The 23,604-nt window shown below is 39.1% G+C and overlaps 1 long non-coding RNA gene across 1 annotated transcript in view; it reads left to right on the top strand.

The window, feature by feature from the left end:
- The window catches only part of LOC139126024 (uncharacterized), a 118,299-nt gene that overhangs the window by 75,544 nt on the left and 19,151 nt on the right, over positions 1-23,604 (top strand). Inside the window, exon 3 of the long non-coding RNA XR_011550436.1 lies at positions 3,312-3,374. This is a non-coding gene — a long non-coding RNA (uncharacterized lncRNA). The remainder of the gene's footprint in view (positions 1-3,311; positions 3,375-23,604) is intronic.

Here is a 23,604-nt window from a genome sequence, read left to right as displayed (position 1 = left end):
GACGCTTTTTCACCCCCGACTTGTCAATTGTATTTTGTTTATCGGCGCTGTCGAACGCCAGAGAGGCTAAATAGTCGCGGACGATACGCGCGTACTTGATGTTTTTGTCATTCAGCTATGTAGTCAGCAGATAAGTAATTGCTCCTTTCTTTTCCTTTTATGTTTTTGAATATTTTAAAAGAACAAGGAGAGAAACCTTTGAGACAGTGTAAAGACATTGAACTCGCTCCTAATCCTTACATATCTAATGCTTGGAGTTTTTACGTCAGAGAGAAATTTATAACCCCTCTTCCCCCAATAGAGCAACTAGGGGCGGGTCAACAACAGATAGACGCCATCAACAAACGAATAGCACAATCAAGTACGGTGTTTACATTGTAAATTAACAAATCTCATAGCAGATGCAATTTCGTCAAGAATTCTACTTCCTCCCGCACACCGAGTTCGTGAAGAAAACAAGCAAAATACGAGCGTTAGAACAGGCGTTCTTAGCATTCAGAAGCCAACAAATAGCCATGTACGATGTTCATCGATTGAGAGTTACCTATTTCTATGATTTAATATGCTACCTGAAAATATTACAGGCAGCCTTTGTTAGACGGATCCAGTATGAACGAAAATGTTACAAAAATGTACGAAATGAAAATTAAACATTGTGGCAAGGGCGTGAGTCTCGCTGCTTCTGGCCCTACGTGCGCAGACGCGATGCATATTAACAAGACAATTACTATTCACCCGGATTTGATTGACAGGATGGATGCTGGGCACCACCCTTGACGTCATGTACAGCGTGAGGCTAATCGTTAAAATCGTTGACAGCTTTTTATCGGTGTACGAAAAACACTGTTCGCCGCTAACCGCATATTCGATACCGATCCATAACAGATGGCAATGTGGAATATGAACTGATATCAACGCCTTGAGTCACACTATCGGCAAGTAAGTATCGTAGTAGCCGAAAAGTGCTTTGAAAATAAGCCTGTTTCAACGCCTCTAACTGTCATTCATGCGAACCTCTCAATCAAACAAACGGCCCATCGAATTCAGCGCAAGGGCTTGCTTGTATTTGCTTATATGCGCGAATGAAAGTTTGAGCTAAAGCCAAGGAGGACGGTTGTCGAACGTACCTGGTACCTGTCGCTCTTATCGCATCTGTTCGTCCGTCGAATCGATCCACTTGTCAGTTCAACTTTCCATCCATTTATCTGGCCAACCATCCAATTTCTGCCAAGCGGGGTTCAGTTATAACGCATGAGGTCCAACTTACCTGTGCTAGCTATCTAGTCATGTTACCACACGACACCGACCTCGCTATAGCTAGCAAAGATAAAGACAATAGTCTAGCGATACCAGTATGCCTGGCCATCCCGCCAAGGATACTCAAGTTTTCGGTGTATTTTTCCCTTCCCTAAACATCACGTTAATATGTTCTCTTGTAAGCTGTGACTTTTATATTCTACCTAAACATGTGTCGGTGCGTTTCGTCGTGTCATCCTGTCGTATAACATGACATGCTTTTTCAACTTTTCCTTTTCCTTCCCCACCGCGTTTCTTCCCCCATATATTGCTTGGTCAGTTAGACAGGCAGTACATCATGGAAACAGAAATTTAATAACGCTAGGTGTGTACCTATGACCTGAAAGTGACAGATAACTGGAAGTTCCATGTCGTAAAACTGTGCCTCCAATTCCACAAACTACTAAAAATCCGCTTATCAACCTAGGATGAGACACCGAGTAGATTATTCTCGAAAGCCACTTCCTTCATGTGTGGGAGGAAATTCTGAAACATTTACAAAACATTCGCTGCTTCTGCCAACAATCGTTGTCAAATTTCATCATACATCGTCTTTGGCGCTTTGGAACGCCTCGCAAGAGTGATGATAAATTGCTCTCAATTTCTTCTGTCGTTCACCGGCAGGTGTTTCGCGTTGTCATTTTTGTGACTCTAAGGCAATCCCAGATATACTTGTTTTTGCAATGGCATCTGTCTTATTGTGATTCTGTAATCTTATGTTCTTTCCAGCGGTTTCCAATTCCGAAGAATCAACCGCTTTGTCATCTCAATTCCTTTTGGTCCCCTCGCTTTAGTCTGACAGTGTCTGTTTGTTTGTTAAGGTAGAACACGCCTCGGGGACAGAAATCTGGGCTTTCAAATTTTATCAATTCTCTTCTGATCTACTACTTGTTGGGGCCGGTTTTAAAAATCTTGGTGAAAGAAAAAGTTTTCACCTTCTTAGTTTTTCGAAAATCGAAAATTATATTTTTCCCCATAGAGTAAACATAGGGATGGCGGCCATTTTGAATTTCAAATATCATGAAATTTCAAGTAATTTGTTTCTCTCGTATCAAAGTTTGCACGGTGACACCTGAGTTTTATTCTTGCTTTGGTAAGAGAATGGTCGAAAGTTTCATTGAGGAAAGTTTGAGCAAAAGTTTAAATCTTTCACCTTCGAGGCGTATATTACCTTAGACGCGCGACATTATCGTGTTCCAGTGGAAACCGTAATTTACAGTCATAATACAAGCGAACAAACTTCATACTTTTGTGTCACGGTACTGTTTTAATATAAATGTCACCATGACAGCTTTCTGCATTTGCAAGGCGACTCTCATTTTTTTCCATCTCTTATTTCATATTTTTGAAAGGCTGAATCGACAAGAATGCGCTCTTTTTCTTTCTCTCTAATTTCTGAAAACTATATCGAATAACTTAAGAGCAAAGCACCACCTAGGCAGATAAATTTGTCACGTTTGTCTTCCTGCGTCAACATTGTCATTCTTCGATTCCAATCATCGTAGGCCACACGAAATTCTAAACTCCCTGCATTAGTGCTATGCCGACGCGCGACATTATCGTGTTCCAGTAGAAACCGTAAAAATGTTTGTAATTTGGAAATTACTCTGATGCAAGTAGAGTATATCACACGTAGGAACAAATGCTACGTGGCATGTGACGGCATTCTGTCATAATCGTTTTCCGGACAAACCGACCACTTTTTCCTTGAAAGTCTCAAAGTTTTTTTGTGTGTCCGAGTGAGGCTTTGACGACGAAACCGATTTGGGTACCACTTTTGATCAAAATTTTCCGGGTTGATCTCAGTGTTCCTGAAATATAGTTTTCTGTACTCTGATTGGATGACTGTATAGGCGGGCAGATCGACTCGCTGCAAAAAGTACGGCAACCTGAGAGGTCTGTCAAATTGGTGCGTTTTCCTCACCTCTATTCATTTTGTTTCGTTTCCCTTCATTTCCCGATTGTGTCTCAAGCGTGCTTCTAATCGTAAAATTGATGTCTATCTTTCCTTGCAGAATTTCCGGACAGGCGCACTGAGGCTTCGCTGGCTGTACCTTAGGAAGGCGGTCCGTTGAGAGGTGAGCTCGCTTCTTTCTTCTAGTCGATGGCTATCATCAATTGTTCGGTGATTTCATTTTGCGTGAACCCTTCCTAGTAGACGTCTTCTGCATTGCGAGTTCGCTTAACACGCGACCTGTGCGCGCGTTTGACATTTTTTATCGGGACAAGATTGAAGAAGATTGAAGCTACTTCAAGATATCATAGTCCCTAATATTACAATTTGATCGATTTTCATTCTGCTGCTATGTCTACATGCCTGGTGTCTGTATGTTCGTGTCTGTTTACCTATCCGTGCATATCTCTGCTTCCGTTTCTCTAACTTTCTTTGTCTGTCGTGTGTCCTCTCTCTCTCTCTCTCTCTCTCTCTCTCTCTCTCTCTCTCTCTCTCTCTCTCTCTCTCTCTCTCTCTCTCTCTCTCTCATATATTAGCTTTTAAAAGTAGCATACCATTGAAGCTCACATTTCGCTGTAGTCACAAAGCACCCATTTGCAATATCAATCTGCATCTACAAAACCATTGTGATGGTTTCAACCTACAACATATTCATTGAGTTTTCTAAAAGGTTTGAGTGGGGACGATGCCAGTTACTATTTAACGCTATTTGACTTACAACATTCATTATTGGCAAGTGCCTATGCATTGCTGCCCTCCTATTGACATTTAAATGGGTAAATGGGGTCCTAATCAAATTTGAACAGCGATCTAGTTTCCACTAATTACACATTTGCTACAGATTGAACTTTGCCAGACTTATTTGATTAGCAACTGACCTTAAAAGGTCTGATTATTAATTCATCCATGTAACTGGTTTTCCGTTTTGAGAGAGCGGTCCTTTGGGAGCAGGGACAACAAGGCTTGCGATTGTACTGCGTATTTTACATTCGCCCTAACTGTGCGTTTTTATTGATAGACAGGAGAGTATGCATATCAATCTTGGCAACAAGCCACCCCCGATATTTATAATAGAGTTTTCACTTTTATAACTGATGTTATTGATCGAGTGCAAAGAGACAATTTGAGTGCGTATTTCTCCTTAGGCTGTTCACTGAAATGGAGCGACCGACCGGATGGCGGTTGTGCTGTGAGTCAAATACAAGTTATGTCGATCTTTCGCGGCCATTGATTACTCTTTATGGCGGTTTGTGGCGGCCTATTCACCACCTGACCTATTCATGGTTGGGTTGAGTTACTTGAGGGCTCACCGGTACGCTTCAATAAGGTATACCATATAAATAGATTTGGTTAGTGTTTACCCCGACTGTCTGAATCACACACACAGAGAATGCAAACCAAGTTTGCTGTTTCCGTTTGGTGCAGCGAATTTCAGGTTTGAAAAGGTGGAACACAGAGACCCTCTGTCCACAAACCCGGCGCTGGGTAATGCTGAGCTCCAAAACGGCCTATCCATATTTTGAAAATATGGTCACGTGATATTCCACATAATGAAAACTTTATGACCAAAAGCCTGCCACGATCTCAGCACGCACACTAAGCTCTTCGTGTATATCCCATGGAATACATAATTTAGTGAGTCGGCAATAATCTGCTCAGAGTGGGCTAAAAGCTGTTCGTTCATACGAACCATGTAATGCTTGCTAGTTATTTTAAGAGGGGGTGAAGGGGTGTAGAGAAAGAGGGACAGAACAAAAGGTAGCACAAGGGAGGATCAGACGAACAGACAAACAGACAGACAGTAAAGACGTAGAAAGTATAAGTAGAAAAAGCTCCGGGAGATAGGCAGACATGAGACATGTATATATTCATAAAGGCAGAAGCATGGACGGACAAGTGTATAAGTGTATAGAATTTCATGACTATACTCCACAAAGTCTAGAACCCTGATAGGACTGCCACGATCCGTTTAGTGAGAATGTTTAATCATCCCGACAAGATCTGATAACTCCCGGGCTCTGCTACAAACGGCATGTCTATAGAAGCTTAGAGTTCCATATACAGTCAAACCTTCCAGGGTGGCCGCCGTCAGAAGCTAAAATGCCGCTTCTTATACGACTAGGTGCCCGTTTGTGATGGACCGTTTTATCAAGGGAGGAGATGGTCTGATTCTAAAATTTTATTTCTTTGAATTCAAAATTTCATTTCTGTAGCATGCATATTATTTTTATCATGACCTTCACTTTTTAATGGGTCGACGTTCACGTAAATACTTTATTTTTCAAAATTTTGCATGACTGAAACTAATGTTTAACAATCTTTCGCCCTGCAGAACTTTTGTCCAATGTCATACTCCCTTAAAGACTGCTCTTATGTTTCATCGCTGAGCACCCACGCAAACGCGACGCATCAGATATATGCATGGCGCCCGGATTTTATTCTTGACATGTCGGTTCCAGTTTGTTTTTCGACACTGCGACAGTAAAAATGCTGTTTTAGCTTCCCCTTTGTTTTGAACAAAAAAGATCGTGCAACAGGTGTTAACGTTTAACTACTAACTACGGAGAGTTAAATACTGGCATAGAAAACTCAACTCTGAATACATCTATTTATGAGCGAGCCTTTCCATGCTTCAGTTACTCCAAGTGTATTTATCATATCAAACAAACTTGGTTTTGATTTATTGAAACAGTGGGACGAAAAAACTTTGATGCATCATTTCCATTATTTTTTGACATGCAGTCGAGTTACAGAGTAGATCATACCGTGAAGTGTAATAATTAAATCGTTGTTGATTAAATTTGGGCAGGCTGATATCTCAATTTTTTCGAACTGTTTTATTAATGCCTACTTGATTAAAATACACTGTGATAAATTGTCAACTATCGAGGGGAGAGGTGACGACTAGTCTCGTTGATTAGAAAATCATACAGCGCACGCAGTCCAACTATTTGAAATTCACAATGGCTAATATCAAAAAGAGGCATCATTCTGTAGGCCGTGTTATTATAACCGCCTGCGCCACAACTCTGTGTTAGACCATACAAAACTGCACATTTTGGTGCACCAAATACTGTCCAATTAAGTGAGGCCCCGATAAAAGGAACAGCGCTTGTTATTTTTTTAGAGGATATGTTGCAAAAAATGCGATAAAACTGGTCTACTGAGTCGTGCACATTATATTCAGGGTTCAGGAGTTTACAAACTCTCTGATTGGAAGATAACCGCTGGAATTCGCTGTAAATGTCACAATACGACTAACAAAACACTGTTGGAAATTTGTTTTATAAATATTGAAAAGTGCATCTGATTGTATTTCAAAACATTTAAGACCCCGCAGGAGCCTTTCGCCGATTGGTTGTAATAAACGAATCTGTAAAATTTGAACTTTCTGACACTTGAACTCCTCGTTTTGTATACACCGCTTACTAGAACATTCCATACAACACGGTAGGAAGTTTGGCGTTACACAAGTAATACCTAATATCGATAAGACAATGGGATATCTGTACTATATATATATATATATATATATATATATATATATATATATATATATATATATATATATATATATATATATATATATATATATATATATATATATATACCAAAATTGTTTGTATCTTCTCATAGGGGTAATGTGCTCGATGCAGGGATGCAGAGCAATATTACAATAAATATGAATATAAATATTATCTTTCTTATAAACTTTTATGATTATACAAAGCTTAAGATCTTAAGCCTAGCACCAATTTGTTCCAGTGTAAAACCTGACTACAATTTGTGACACTGCATTTGGAGAGTGCACTACTTTGAAATTCGTAGCTATCTGAACAGAAACAGGCAAACTTTGCAGAAGAAGACAACGGAATATATATGGTACACATAGATTATCCTTATAAGTTCTTATTTTGCATTATGTTGATATGTTCGTATCCGAACAAATAATGCTGTAATCAAAATTTAACAAGATAGTTTGAGTGACGTTTGCGGTCAGGGTCTTCCTGTCCTCTTTGCGCATCCCTTTTAAAAATCTTTTGTGGTGTCACAAATTTCGAATTTTTTTCGCGCGAGCTTGAGACGCTACCGCAGCCATGCATAGTTCCATACCAAAACTAGTATTTTAGTAATCTTGGTTGGAATTTTCTCGCGCTTGCATCGTCATCCATAATCCTCGATTAATCTTACTTAGGATATGTTCCAGTGTAGATCCAAATTACTCTTCGATTGGCGTACAGAGGTTATATTGACAGCCATGAACACATGACATTTGACCCTCCTTTTCTCCAGTAAACCGAACCAAAAAGCATGTTTCATCCTTTGTCCCCAAGCTGAAGTAACGAATGTCCTGATCGTCCACCCGTACTCATAAATGGGCAAGGACGCACACAGTCATTTCCCTTGTAAGCACGTTCTCGTTTTATTACAATATAACAAGTCTCTCGATGATAGTAATTCGAGGATTATTTTACTTGGTGAATTTAATGTTCCCATTTAGTATGCACTTATGACGAAGCATGTTCCCTAAACCAAAATGTCCCTATAGTAGAGTTTATTGTTGCCGCTGCAATAGTCATTATTGTCCCCGTTTTATGTCCGTTTTAGAGTGACGTCACCCTCGACCTGGTTCTAGCATTCAACTCCTGTGCGAATGCTTTAATTTTCTTTTCATTTTTTCAAAACCATTTAACTTACGGAAATAGCCACACACCATTTGTGTCTAGGTTTGAAAAGAGGGGAAGACTGGTGAACACGCCATTTGCTGCGAACTACAACGGATTATCTTAGGGGTTTAAATAATTAGTGATGGTATGAGTGGACTCCCTATGTTACTAACAATTCAAAGAAAATATCTTATATCCACTATCTTCAATCTGGCCACAGTAAATGAACCCCCTGGGCACCAGTTGACAGGAAATCGTGCACAAAAATCAAATGTTTCTACTGATTCGCCAAAACGATACAGGGGTTACTCTCTGTGGTCTGTGATATTATCTTTTAACTTTTCTAAAACTCAGGTTACTCTTCTTTCGTTTCATCGTGTAAAACATTGAATATAATTCCTATGCTCGTCCTTATAATTCACCCTCTCAGCGTCCGCTTGTGGGACAGACAGACATAGACTTTTGCCCACACAAATTGGGTATGGAGTTCATCTAATGTAACTCTTTGGGCGACGTCATGCCATTCCAAAGTGGTTGACAGGCCCTGGCCGGTCTAGTACATAAAATTGTGTAGTCAAAGATACCTTAACATGCAATTATGCAGACCCACGAACAACTTGATACGGGGTTTCCGTAACCAACTGTATTGCCTCCGAGAAGCCCTGCACAACAAATGTCTTTTACCTCTAGCACAAACCGGTAAAATATTACTGCCCGTGTTTCTCATGGCTGCTTGACCGATTTACCGTTAGTGTATGTAAAACTGAAATCTGTGACATCCATTAATAGGGCATGTGGTGCCCGGCATGTCATAAAAAACTAATCAGCAGAATTCTTGGACAGGCATATCCAGCGTTTGTGTCCATCTGCTACACACATACAAAGACAGTCACACAATCATCAAAACATGGGGCCCTGTAAACGTTGTTCAAACGCAAATGAGAGCAATCAACTGTATGCGGACGCCACATGACATGAGTGGTTCTCCTAAAATGAAAACACAAGGATGACGGTGGTTACCTCTGAGGGAAAGTAGCAGTTTGTAAAAGTGACAGGGCAAATGGATGAGCCTACACAATGTGACTCCACTTCACCACATTCATGCTTTGCAAGTAATGGCCAATTAACTACGAGTGATCGTTTTCGATGCTGTTGCATTTTAGACTTTCGTCGATTAAAGGGTGAGAGAAAAAAGATACGCAGTTTATTTGGAATCGTATGAACCTTTATGAAAGCAATGTTTGAACAGCAACGAAATATCTCACGTGTGTCAATGAGAATAACAGCGTGTGGTTTTCCAATCACTTTCGGCGGAATGCAATAGAACCTTTTTGGCGTGATGACGTCCACTGCATGAAAACCCTATAATACTTACTGTATTAACATGGATTATTGCCTGTATTTTAGCTGAAGAGTGCATATACAGATGAATACAGTCAAGAATCCATTTTTTTGTATTCAGCAAGCCTGTATTCACGTGGATTCATGTGAATTCACGTGTATTATACTATAATACAGGCAACTCATTAATGTGAATTTATCTGAATTATTGGGTTTTCATGCAGTGGTCCTTTGAGAGTTTTAATCTTAAATAAATGTGGGTTTGCTATGTGTTTACAGCAGGGCATGTAAACATTTTGTATACTTTGACCATACGACAATGTCAACCGCTTTAGAGGTTTGAACAACAACAAAGGTCATTTTTATATTTAAAAGTGCAAACATTGTGTAACCTGTAGAGCGGATTTATGTAAGGCGGACATTCGTAAACTCAGACGAGATTAAGCATTTTTGTGATCGGGGAGACAGGAAATACGACAATCATGATAAAGACTTTGATAAGAGACTTTCCAGGAAATACAAAAGGTAAAACTGTTGTTTTGACGCAAATAGCAAAGCTCGCGGGATACCTCCATCTGTCTAACATGATTTTCATAGCTTGAAGGAAGTGACTCTTTTCCTGATGGAATTGCCTATTTCGTGACAATGCTACTGCCACACCTTGTAACCGACACCGGATTACCTGGCGACTTGTCATTTTGTCTGACAGATGTTCATGTTATACAGTCAGCGATAGACGTGCCGAACCCTAATTGTGCACTTTCAACATGTGTGCGATAAGCTAATATGTTACGTTCAGAGTGATCGTTGCTGTTTGAAACCAACCCTCTTCGATGCCCCCCCCCCATTGACGTGCTTACCTCAACGATTTCCAGAAACCATTATCCCCTTCTTATAATTAATTTCTCTCAGTCTTCGTCTGATGAAAGATCGCAAGGAAGAAAATTTTGTAGTATAATAGAACCATAACCCTAATAATAACTTTTGCCGGATTGGTACTTGTATTACAAGACGCTGTAAACCTTGCACGAAGTACTGTAACAGTTACGCCGTATTTTGCATTGATTATTCAAATAATTCTTTAGTTCATGGATAAACGCAAAAAGACCCTTCACAGTGTCCTGACAACTAAAGTACCAAGAAACATATGACTTAAGTCTGTTTTTAAAGTTTGTTTCGTTTCTTTTCTATGCTATCTAGCTTCATTAATAGCAAACTTGATGTATTTCGATTGAAGCGGTGTAATAAATTCATGGCATTTTCTTATTACCCATCGGCATGTCTAATGTCAGAAAAAGAGTGTGCATTGTCCTATCAACTTCCTAATCTAAAAAATGGAAGCAACAAACTGAGTAGCACAGCTAGCAGAAATGAACATGGCAGCTCATGGTAAAACCTCTCGTCTTCGACTTTTTTACAAAGAGAGTACGGCGAATATTGGTGTTTTCACGCAATAATGGAAGTTTCTTGTTTTCCTTACTGGAAAAATTATCAACAAAAAGTACCTTTCGACATGGAAGTTGTGGAGTGCAACTCTTTGAAATACTATGGTTTCGTATACACAGCGCGGAATAACAGACAATTATTTTTAATGATACAAAAATCTAACCAGATTTTGCCAATTCGGAGAGAGCTTGTGGATCTTTGAGGCGACATACCCAGCTGGCGCTATCCGTTGTGAGCGCATAATAAATATTTTCATTTCCATTCTTTTCAATTAGGTTGAGCATTGTCAGATTCACGCTCGGGACTGGGCGTGAAGAAAACAAACTCGACAGCGTACATATAAAGTTATTGCTTGCGAGAGAGACCATTGTGTTGTACGTAAGAAGTACAGTAAAGCATAAAGCTTTTATGCCTTGCACAAACACGAGCATTTATTCAGGGATATGATTATTTTTGTTTCGATTCAGCTTTTTAAAACGAGTCTTGGCAGGTCGGCTCTTTAAAGATTTTTAGTACCTGAATCAAACCTTACATCACGATGAAATATTTCAATTCACGAGTCACAGTGATGCGCAGGAAAGCGAAAAAAGGCGCGGTTCCATGACGTCATTTCTGTGCGAAGACTTTGGAGCAAATATGATTGCCGCAAAATCTTGCTTTCATAAAGGTCACATGACATTCATTTAAGTTTTTGCGGCGAGAAGAGAGAAAATTTAAACTGTACAGTTTTGAATAAGTCAACTGGGAGGTTCGACTGGAAATTACTTCTAGAAATATCAACGAAGTCCTTGCATTTTGTTTTTGGCAATTACTGAAATGGTGGAGAATCCGTACATTTTACCCGCTCCCTGTAACGTATATGGTTTTATCTTGCTCAGTTCGCGCTCTCTGCATTTTCCTCGACTCTCGTAATAAAATACAGAAAACAAAACCTCAATATTTGAAAGCAGAATCAATGCAAGGTCCTCGTTCTTGCATTGCTGTGAGCTTGCATTACCTCAATGAGCAGTAAATCTCAATGTAGTTTTGGCTTGCGGCGAAAACCGCAGAAGGAAAGATAATGGAGGAACCACATTAAGCTGAGAGGCACTACAAACGACGGACAACAATGATTGTCTCTCACGGGAACACGATTGAATCCAGAAAAACTAATTTCCAATCAATATGCGAAGTATAGTGCATATTTCTCCCGAACAGGAGAGCCGTGGAAGTTTTTCAAAGCCATAAAGTATGATATTCCCGGTAGTACGAGATATCATTTCGCACAAAAAACTTGCTTTCGACTAATGTAGCTACTACAACGCGGCAGATGTGGAGTAATATGGTCGATGTGGTAAAAACCCTCTTAAGTTGGTACAATTAATCGTAAAAACTAGAAAAAATTGACCTAGGCAACGGATACCGAGACATTACCGGTCCGGGAGAAAACCGTCTAAATGTTTGCGATTTTGAAACTTCGAGTATCAAATTTACTGTTACAAATGCTCACGCTCGCTTTGAGAAAGAAACTTACGTAAACCTGTATTATGCGACTATCGGCAAAACTTCTTTCAAGAGTTCTAGCCGAGTGATTGTGTTTCCTTCATACAGCTGCGCGTGTAACTGTAATGATTTTACAAGAATGATGCCTACTTCACTAAAAGGTTACTTGTTCTCCCGAGGGGGCATTTTCTCTTAACCTCTGACAAGTATCACTTTTCTACAGCAATTTAGAATTCACGAGCGCACCAAAGAATACTTAAAAGCAAGCGGACACTATCGTGATCTACTGGTGCGTCCTTAAGGAGTTTGCCAGTAAAGACAATGGTACATCATTAAATATCAACCTCTGACCTTTTAAATGTGATATACCTTGTGACGATCAACGATTCAACAGAGTCAAAGGCAGGACGAAGGCTGACTGAAGAGATACAGCAGCTCATGTATATATGTATGTATGTATGTATGTATGTATGTATGTATGTATGTATGTATGTATGTATGTATGTATGTATGTATGTATGTACATGTATGTATGTATGTATGTATGTATGTATGTATGTATGTATGTATGTGTATGTATGTATGTATGTATGTATGTATGTATGTATGTATGATGTATGTGTGTGTGTGTGTGTGTGTGTGTGTGTGTGTGTATGTATGTATGTATTTATGTATGCATGAATACGTAGTGCGTATATATATGTTTGTTTGTCATGTTTAGACAAGAACTAAAGCATTCCTTCATGAATATGTCCACCTCGAAAAAATGTTGAAGCCAAAAATCGGAAGGATTGCTGTAAGTTTTACAATAGGAAACTTCCCTGTAATTGGTAAGGTGTACTTTTGAGCTAGATATGGCAAAGATGCCAAATGACAGTAATCAAACAGCAGATCGCGCTAATAATCTTCTAACAGGTAACGAGCGCTGATATGCAATGTTGCTCTGTATATTGCCCAGAAATTGACTTTGTGAAAAGAAGCAGCGTTGGAGGAGCGTCATCAAATATTCACAGAATTCCAACTACCATTTGTGGAAAATGCCGTAAATTATTGTATTCACAGAGAAAAGGGTGACCGGCAATTACTGGCTGAGCCATTTCTTTCTCCTATTGAATGCCAGCAAATTGGTGGAGGAAATGAAATTACGGATGTTAGAGGGCGAGTTATTGTCTATTGATAGATAGTTTAGTTCGCCAGAAGTCAATAAACGTTAGAGAACGTATTTACAGCATAACAGTGAAAATCTTGTTCAAGACAAAGCGCACCATGCTCTCGGCTTTCGTTGGCTGATCAGCGTAGCAGATACGTAGTCAAATATCCGATGAAGGCACAATTATTTCCGCTTTTTGGTGTGACCTTTAAGAAAGCTGACAGAAAGTCTTCTGTGTTTTGGGAGTGTAACTCAAACGAGACATTGTTCATCGATCTCAAAGTGTCATCTTCAACGCGCTTTTATAATACACACAAAGGACACTGAATCCCAAATGTCATTGAAAATCTGAGGAAGATTAATATTGTTCCCCTTATCTCAATGTAATGTACAAGGGGCCTTCTTCTGTATCACGAAATGATGTTAGGCGGTGGCGGGGCTTTTGTCGGCTTCTACTCGGGGGATCTTTGCTGATATATAAATCGTTCAAATTTGAGATTGGGATCGCTTTTGTGAAGTGCAGTGCAGAATCGTTCATCTGGTCTGACACTTGACGCTATGATAACTCGACTGTCTGCCGCATCATTTAATAGCCAACGAGGTCATCGTTAGTTCAAAATACAGTGTGTGACAGGATGCATATTGCACGAATCGCTCTGAAGACGTAAAGCTACAGAGTGGTTGTATCGTATTTCCTCAGTGTCTCCCCTTCCATACACCGTATCGGCCAAGTTGACATCAATCTAAAACCGTTAATCTGTTTGATAATTACACAGTCTGTCAGTTCGTTAAAGTATTGGTACACGCTGTCAGGTTTTTCTCCCCACCCCCTTTTCCCTACGTGTTTTCAAATTGTATCATGCTCAGAAATATCTTGAGGCGTTTTACAAATTTAACTTGACAGCTTTATTTAACCTACGTGGCATTGAACGCCTTCGCCCCGAGGGAGACTTATGATTGTATGTTGGAAATATCACCCTTTCATCATTTTGAACAAAACAGTCGTCATTGAATGACATGGACGTAGTTAACATCGTTAACTCCAGTTTCGCAGCATTCACGGGATCGTCAGATGCGTGGATTCTATGAAATCGACCTTTCTCATTATCGCGTGAATCCATGAAACGCGTGCAATAAGTACTAAATATATTTGGGATGTTCTCGTAAATATATATATATATATATATATATATATATATATATATATATATATATATATATATATATATATATATATTATAAAATAATATAACTTATATTATTTATTTATTTACTTACGTATCTTTTTATTTGTTATTTCTTTATCACCCTCTGCTTTCCGCATCGAGCACTGTAATTTCCCATGAGGACATCTGTATACTGTATATATCTGTATTTGTATATATCGGAATATATATATATATATATATATATATATATATATATATATATATATATATATATACACGAATGATATTTTTTTTATATATCTTTTTTGTATTTTGTTCTGTGTGTCGTCAATAGCATATTTTCGTTCTATTTACGAAAGCGTGTTGAAACACCAAGCCTGTCAACACAGCGTCTATACGTGTCAAATACACTGTGCTGATTACATGTGATTTTTGGTCCGGACAAGAATCCACTTGTCAACAATAATAATGCAGTATTCTTATGTAAATGCTGACTTGACAAGGACAACATTATATGCCATACAATGTTTTCGGGAGAAGGACAAGAAAATGTGATTGACATTTAAAAATAGTCAAATCATCAGAAGTTATAGCCACTGGCCCGTTAAACATAATACTGTATATTACTTATAATAGATACATAGATAAATAGATAAGTAGATAGATAGATAGACAGATATAGATAGATAGATAGATAGACAGATAGATAGATAGATAGATAGATAGATAGATAGATAGATAGATAGATACATTACATACATACATACATAGATACATAGATACATACATACATACATACATACATACATACATACATACATACATACATACATACATACATACATACATACATACATACATACATACATACATACATACATACATACATACATACATACGTACGTACGTACGTACGTACGTACGTACGTATACATACATACATACATACATACATACATACATACATACATACATACATACATACATACATACATACATACATACATACATACGTACGTATGTACATACATACATACATACATACATACATACATACATACATACATACATACATACATACATACATACATACATACATACATACAGTCAAACATACAGTCAAACATACAGTCATACATACAGTCATACATACAGTCATACATACGTTAAAATAGATAGATAGATAGATAGATAGATAGATAGATAGATAGATAGATAGATAGATAGATAGATAGATAGATAGATAGATAGATAGATAGACAATTAGACAATTAGACATACAGATAGATAGGCAGATAGTGTCAGCAGAATGTACCTTAAACAAGGTTGATTAGACTGGTCGTTCATAGTGAATTTTATTGGCACAAAATGTACCACTTGCACTGAACAAACAAACAAATGAATAGACGACTGGATTCAAATCCTCAAGATGGTATCCTGCCACGTCGCTGCAGTTGTGTCTAGCGCACGCTATGTAATGTATTGATTTTCGCCTGTCTGTTAATGCATGCTGGGAAAACTTAATTTTCGTTATATGCCATACAAAGTTTCGTTCTGCCCAGAATATATTGAAAACCCATGAGGCTAAAATGCCCTGCTGGGGAACAATCTTAACTTTAACCATCTGAACTTTACAAAAGAGCGCTGTAGTCTGGGTAACAAAGATGCAAGCAGCTGTTTTATCCTCCGGGGAAGCGGATAATTTTCAATATTTAATCTGCGCGAAAATGATTTCACTGTAAAGATTATGAGAGAGCAAATTTCTGAAAAGCTGAAAATGTAAAACGGGAAAGTACACTCTAGCTAATACGATTTAATAATTGAATCTTTCCAATCTGCGTGATGACTGGTCTAATCTGAGAAGAGAAAAGCTCACCCATGTTTCAATAATAAAATTGAATTATTTTTCTTTTCTTTGGATACATACATATATATATATATATATATATATATATATATATTATATATATATATATATATATATATATATATATTTATATATACATATATTTATATGTATATATATATAATTTTGTTTTTATTTATATATGTATTACTGATTAATTATCTCTCCCCCCAGACATTTATTAATTTTTGTTTGTTTTGTGTGTTAATTATTTGTTTTGTTTTATTTTATATATAAAACGATATATTAATTTATTCATTTTTCAACTATTATTTGATAATTTATTTATTAATTTAATTAGCTGTGCGTTTACTTGTATGTTTATTTGTTTGTTATTTTGTTCATGTATGTGTCGGGTTACTTACCTGTCGTTTAAATTTGTTATGATTCAAGCATAAAGCATTTTAACATTGGACAGACAGGAAGATTCCTGAACCTAACATGAGTGGGCGCAACCGTCGCCAAGCAACATTTGCAATAGCTTTTGGTCTTGGGTAGAACTCTCTTTATGACTTCGCCTCGCTATCATTTCTACCTTGTTGGCTCTACCGACACATCTCAAAGGCTCTAATTGGTGTCATAACACATCCTTGGCGCGCTAATCCACGAAAGGCGTGTCTCAAACTGTCGATGTGGCCACAATTTGCATCGGCGAAGACGACACCCTGCAGCGCAATTCTGACGCAAATACCTTCCTAACAAGGTGAACATTCGCTCATCGAGCACTTTCGATCAATCAGTTGAAAAATTGGGAATTAGGTATCAGCTACTATTGGTTATAACACTGTGAAAATCAAAGATAAGTCGTTGGTAGAGGCCGAAACAATACAAACTACTCACCCAGGGAATCCAGTCCCTCTAGCTTACGGAATTTTTGGAAAAGAGTCGGCGGGATAACACGTTTCCTGCGAATACAAAAAGGCGTAGGTTGTTTATTAGCTTTATGTCAAAACGAATTGATCAAATTTCACAAAACATATTGATCGACTTCATGGTACACTAAAAAGAAAAATAGAAGAATGTCACAGTTCAATCAGTCAGCGCCGACAAGAACTAATAAGATAACAAGCAATTGAGGACGGAGTTTCTAGCAACACTGCAAAAATTGGCGAGGTAGATCTAAAGCCCAACTGCACTACAGGCACCCGAGCTCCCTAGTGGAGTCATTTTCAAGCACAAAAATCTGCATATATTTTCTCGAGAACTGCAGCGTGAATGTTCGTATGATTTGCCGTGAGGTTGACTCACTATTCCCCGACAAGATTGCACTTTGGGATTACAATTCAATCGCCTTAGAACAATCCACGATCCTGATGCACGCACGCTTTCAAACATCATTGGGTCTGGCTGTCTGTTTCTGCAATTGATAAAAATCAAAGCTGCGGTAGAACAGGCGAGCGTCTTGACATCAGGAAAAAAAACATCCCAGGCGCTGCCATGGAAACAACGCCAGAAGATTGATCAACTTCAACTGCGCGGTAATTTGAAACCAATGATCAATCATTCACGGTCTTTCTCTTTTGAATAATTGCAATATCTCTCCTGTGTATCTCAGTGATACACTGTAACTAATCAATTGCAGGGCGCGAATGTCATAAACGAATCTTTCCCTTTCTTAATCGATATACTTGCTCTCTCGTGATCTCTTCATTTACCGGAACCTTGTTCAAAGCTTTCGTGACCTTTGACACGGAAACACGGGAATACAAGGGGCAAGTAAGTGAATCAGAGTACGCGTTGTGGAGGGTGTTTCTGGTTTTCTTATGTTTTGGCGTTTATGACTTGCAGCATTTTAAGTTGGACGCCATGCTATGTATATTTTATGTTACTTCTGGTTTGCTGTATAATTCTTGGGGCATTTAAGTCAGCTTGATGGGCCCTTTGTATTTTACATGGAGCATGATCCCCCCCCCCCCCTTCGTTTTCTGGGTATAGGCATCGGTTCTGTACAGTCACTTCGCTAACACCTGATCAGCGTGATGTGGCGAACCAAAGTGGGCACCCAAGCGATGACTAACCCTAAGGCATTGCGGGCAAAGGCGTCTAATAAGCAAATGACGCAAAACAGCAACGGCGTCAATCAGTGCGCAACACGGCGGCAACGCCGTTGACTGAAATATTAGGGTGTCGGATTAACCCGCGTGTAAGTAATGCGTGTTTGGTGTTGATTCATTCGACAAGATATCCTGGCAAGAGAAGTGGGGATTCACACGCCATAGCTAACCTTCATGTGACGAATTTATGGTACTGGAGATACGTGAACAGAAAATAGATGTCTTCAACAACTAATAGAGGGTATTGAAGGAGCTTTTCTGGAGCTAAGCAAAATGTTTTCGCTCAGGCTTTTGAAATTTGAACCAACCAAACAACCATGGACGAAGTTTTCATAATTACAGAATTGCAAAAATGGGCACGTGACATGTTTCTTCTCATGAATCGTTACATGTCACGCTTCTTGTAAAGACATAGCTAGATAACACATTTTCTGAATAGCAGAATTGAACATAATATGTGTCAATTTGTGTACTCGAGATAATTGACAGGTAGCGAATCCATAGAATGAGAGTCATTACTCTTAAATTGTACCGATTGTATACTTACAGCTCGCTCATCGATGAAATGGCAAGGTATTTGAACACTGTGAGATTGTATCGCTCTGGCAATAAATATGCAAGATCACCGAGCATACACGAAAATGCAAAGTCTGCATCAGGGTCGTGACCCAGACAATCAACGTTTGAAAGAAATGATAGACTGTCGTTTTTGAAAGACAGTGTACAGCTCACATACTACGTACATTTTTTTCCCGATACGACTTTGCAGTGAATGGATGACAAGTTTCATTATATTGGACTGAAGTTACCTTCTGGAAGTTTAGATAAAGAGTATGTCAATACCAAAAAAATCCCTACAATCCCTGTCTATCATTCATCGCTCACCTCCTTTCGAGCGCGATGATATTTAAATCACTTGTGCACAGGAGCCAATTGCTAAGGTACCAGCTGTGGAAGTGGGAAATCTTTCAGCCTCCGAATTGCGAACTTTTCAGAAAATGCATAGCGTAGGTTTTCATCGATATAGCGCGTTATGCGCTTAATTGAAAATGTCAATTGTATCATACTAGTATATTAATGACGTCAATATCCATTGGTCGAGACGTGAACATAAAAGTGCTATATTCGCAAAATATCCGGCCACAATTTCAATTTAATATTATGATATAATGCCAATAAGACAACTCAGCAACGGATATATTACTCTATTTTTACCAGTTAACTTAATATATATCCGCTCGCTATCGCTTGTGCACATATGTCGGGAATTGGTCAAAATATCGTGGTATACAGTCGCTGGGTGTGGTCTATTGATTAAACATTGGTCGTTGGTAACCATGTAACACATCTTGAAGTTCCATAAGCTGTATCTTTTGGCTATTTTTTCAGAACTTTTGTTTTGTGGTTTCCCTGCACTTTCTGCATTGAATCCCTAAACTGTAATTTAATGCCAAGTATTTAGCATATCAACACAACCTATATGAGTATAATCTACATTGTTATTGTTGAAAATTGTATTCAAGTCCGGACTAGAATTCATTTGTAAACAATAAACAATGATCACTACACACATACAAGCTATGTTGACAAAAAGAATACTCGAAATTTCAGCATGACAAACGGATTAGGGTCAGACACGGTAGTTGATATACAGAAGCAGAATACTGAAAAACTTGCCACAAGTTACAGCTTATGTCCCTTTAAAGATGATATAAAAGGTGACATTCATGAACGTTAGATCTTTGACAAGCTTTCGCTTCAAGGACATTTCGAATCACGTTTGTTTGTTCGTTTGTTATGTTCTTGTCATTACTATCGTTCATAATAAGGTTATTCAACATGACAGTTCCTTCGCACAGACACTGCGCCTGAAAGTCGTTTAAAAAAACTGTGACCCTGATAAAAATACACCACCAGTGCGGGAACTCGAGGCATCGCTGTCTATCGGATGTATGCGATATAATTATGCTGGACGACTGTGGTTAAATCACACCGGAAAGAAGTGAAATTAGTGTGGCCTTAATTTGCAGGAACATTTGTCCGAGATACATGCCTCTGTGAGCTCTCGATGAATATGCTCTGCTGGTTTTTTAACAGTTCTGCCGATGCTTTGAATCGAGCACGGGGACTCGAGGGAAAACCGTCATATAAACGACACAATGGATCCAGGGACGGTAGGCTAAAGAATGATTAGAGAGTAAATGGCTCAATTTTAATGCATGAAGCCCGACAAGGAAGGCACAAAGCATTTCGTTCAGAATATCGGCCCTAATATCTGTGTTTGATTTGGCGCCATGTGCTTGAAGCATTATCTCTCCAATACTCCGTTTCGCAGGAAAACCTGTATTAATCTATAACAAAGCCCGCAAAACCCACGTATAAAAGTGTTATAAGCGCAACCGTCGCCAATGTCAGCCTTTTGACCACTATTTGACATCACATTTTTACATCGCTGGCGACAGACAGACACTGCGGCAGTTTTGGAAAATATTTTCCGAAAAAAAAAAACGTCTTATCGATTCTGTATGGATGTGTCTGTTGTACAAAGTGCTCTCAAGCGTGGACAAAAATTTCCATAGGAAGATAATTTTCATATTGCCACACCTGCTTCACAAATGGGTTTGCCCTGTCGTCGTTGTGTATTTTGCATTATTGATTGGTTTAGTATTTTTAGTCTCGAACGATGTGATGGCTGAAAGTTAATCAATCTAAAAAAAGAAATGCATCGGAACTACGGCGAAGAAAATGCACAAAATCTACGAGGAAACCTTAGGTCCGTGCAAAGTCTGGAATATTTCTCGTTTGAAGGTAGGATGCACGTCAGGACTCTAAAATGTTTACAGCTCTCTGATCTACCATTTGTGGGGCTCACTTAAAGTCATTCGAGTTTGAAACATTTTCATCATCGTACTTCTTCGAAAATCGAAAATTTATTTTTTCCCCATAGAGTTAAGGATGGCGGCCACTTTGATCGTCAAATATCGGTAAATGTCAGGTAATTTTTGTTTCTCCAGGACCAACTTTTGTAGGGTAACATCTAATTTGTATTCTTAATTTAGTAAAAGAATGATTTAAATTTCCTTGAGGAAAGTTTGAGCAAAAGTTAAGTCTTTCACTTTCGACGCGCGTACAACCTTAATAAGCGTCAATGTATCTGTATGAGCCTCATGCTCACAGCAGAGCCAGAAAAGACAAGGGGCGGTGACATAGCAACGTCATGGAATTGGCGCATCTGTGCCATTCCATTTAAAACAATGTCCAGGCGTTCTTCGCCATCTATCATTCAAAATTTTGGTAAAAATCGACGTGATGTAGTTAAGTTTTCGCAAATATTATGTATGAATTGTTCGCTGTTGCATATCACATTAATCTTGTCGACTGAAATTACGAGCAGAACAGCGCGGCAACTCAACGTAATGTCGTTTGTCGTCGACATCCGGGCGTTTTGTCATTCGAATCTTTCTGATGATATCATTTCCGTTGCACTGTAACGAAATTGTCTGATTTGATCACACGAATTAACGTTCGTCGAAAACTGCAGGTTGATTTTCCGAAATGTAAGCTATACGCAGTTCAGGCGTCTCCTCGCAGTTCTTTTTACTCGGGCGCTGGTTTCCGTGTCAGACAGTTAGCAATGATTCACCAGCCCGCCCTCGTACAACTTAGGCTCTACTGTACAATGGCATCGTCACGGAGACGTTTCGCGCCAACGTGACGTCACACCGTTCTGTGTATCCTTCAGTTTTCCCTCTATCCCCTCACCCTATGCACAGACTGCCTTGATTGTGCAAATGAACTCGCCGAGCTTTAAAACTAATCACGTATTCGTCCAATTGAAAACAATCTCTATCTCCGTATCTGGAGAACGAGAACGTACGCAGAATAATCAGTAGTCTGCGCCAGCGTCAACAGACGAAATGAAGTCGCAATAGCAACCGGGGAAAGTGATTCTTTCAACAAGCGTCCGCTTTATTAACATTCAGCGTCGTGCACGACCCGCTAGGCTGCCGATTGAGTCGTTGTCTGACCTAATAATACAGGAGGATTATTAAACTTGTTTTATATTACCAAGACGATCGTGGATGGCGACACATGCAATCTTTGCGATTGGCAATGATAGAAAAGCGACTCGATGAGAAGTTAATTTTTTTAACGTGCCGGGAATTGCAACTCAGAGTCTCCAGTTTTGATGACGCCGCGCACGTCTACTCATCAGGGGAATGTTCTTGGTAATTTTGCTAGAATCGTTGGCAGTACTTGACATGTCACCATGAGCAGTTTTCGCTATGCCGTAAAATGTAAGCACACTGCGTACGCCGCGAGCTCGAGTTTGCAAAGCGCCGCCGCGATATGAACCGATGATTGCTTGTACTGTAATGTTTCCTACGAATAAAATGTTAGTTATGACGTCACAGTTTGTGACCCCCTCCCCTTCCAAGTGTCATGACCCCTCCTTGAAATTTTAATTAGTCACTTAGTTTTGACATCATGTGAATTCCGTTAGGTCTAGCTCTTACAATGTCGTGCATGAACTTGACCGCATGGAGGTCATACACAGTAGCGCCCCAAGGCAATTGAATGCCGTGAAATCAATCAAAAAATGCCCGCTTGTTAGTTTTCGGAAATCTGAAAAGCGGAAAATGAGAAAAGCATGAACCGATATAACGTGTCTACTTAATTCAAACCTGAGCTGCAATGTTCCACTTTTGGAGCCAACCTTTTGATCTTTTATTTCAGTCTGTCAATTCATTCAACGTGTATCATATAGTCTTCTAGATTTTCAAATGCAATATTCGATCCGTTTCGATTGTAGTTAGGTCAAAAGGGCGGGGGGAGTGCATCTGTGATAGTTTGCGATCCACATTGATGGCTTCGCCTTGCCATTCTTTGTAACTTAGACGATTTTTTATAGACGCCGGGCGCATGAAAGATCTTCCATTCACCGTGATTGACGCTGAGGTGTGTCCTCTCGAGGTGTACATGTCAGGGACAGATTGAAGGTGTATTTCCTCCGTGCATTTCTCTGACAACATCGTTCGTATAATGAACTCAATATATGGCGGTGGTTTCAGTATAGGCATCGGTGTGATTGGCAATTCATCTTTCACTGTATTGACTGACACACGCTCACTGGTGCTC

Source organism: Ptychodera flava (genome assembly GCF_041260155.1).
Source record: "Ptychodera flava strain L36383 chromosome 3 unlocalized genomic scaffold, AS_Pfla_20210202 Scaffold_26__1_contigs__length_13983176_pilon, whole genome shotgun sequence".
Lineage (NCBI taxonomy): Eukaryota > Metazoa > Hemichordata > Enteropneusta > Ptychoderidae > Ptychodera > Ptychodera flava.
The sequence above is the reverse complement of the archived record's forward strand: the minus strand, read 5'-3'. Positions and strand labels throughout refer to the sequence as shown.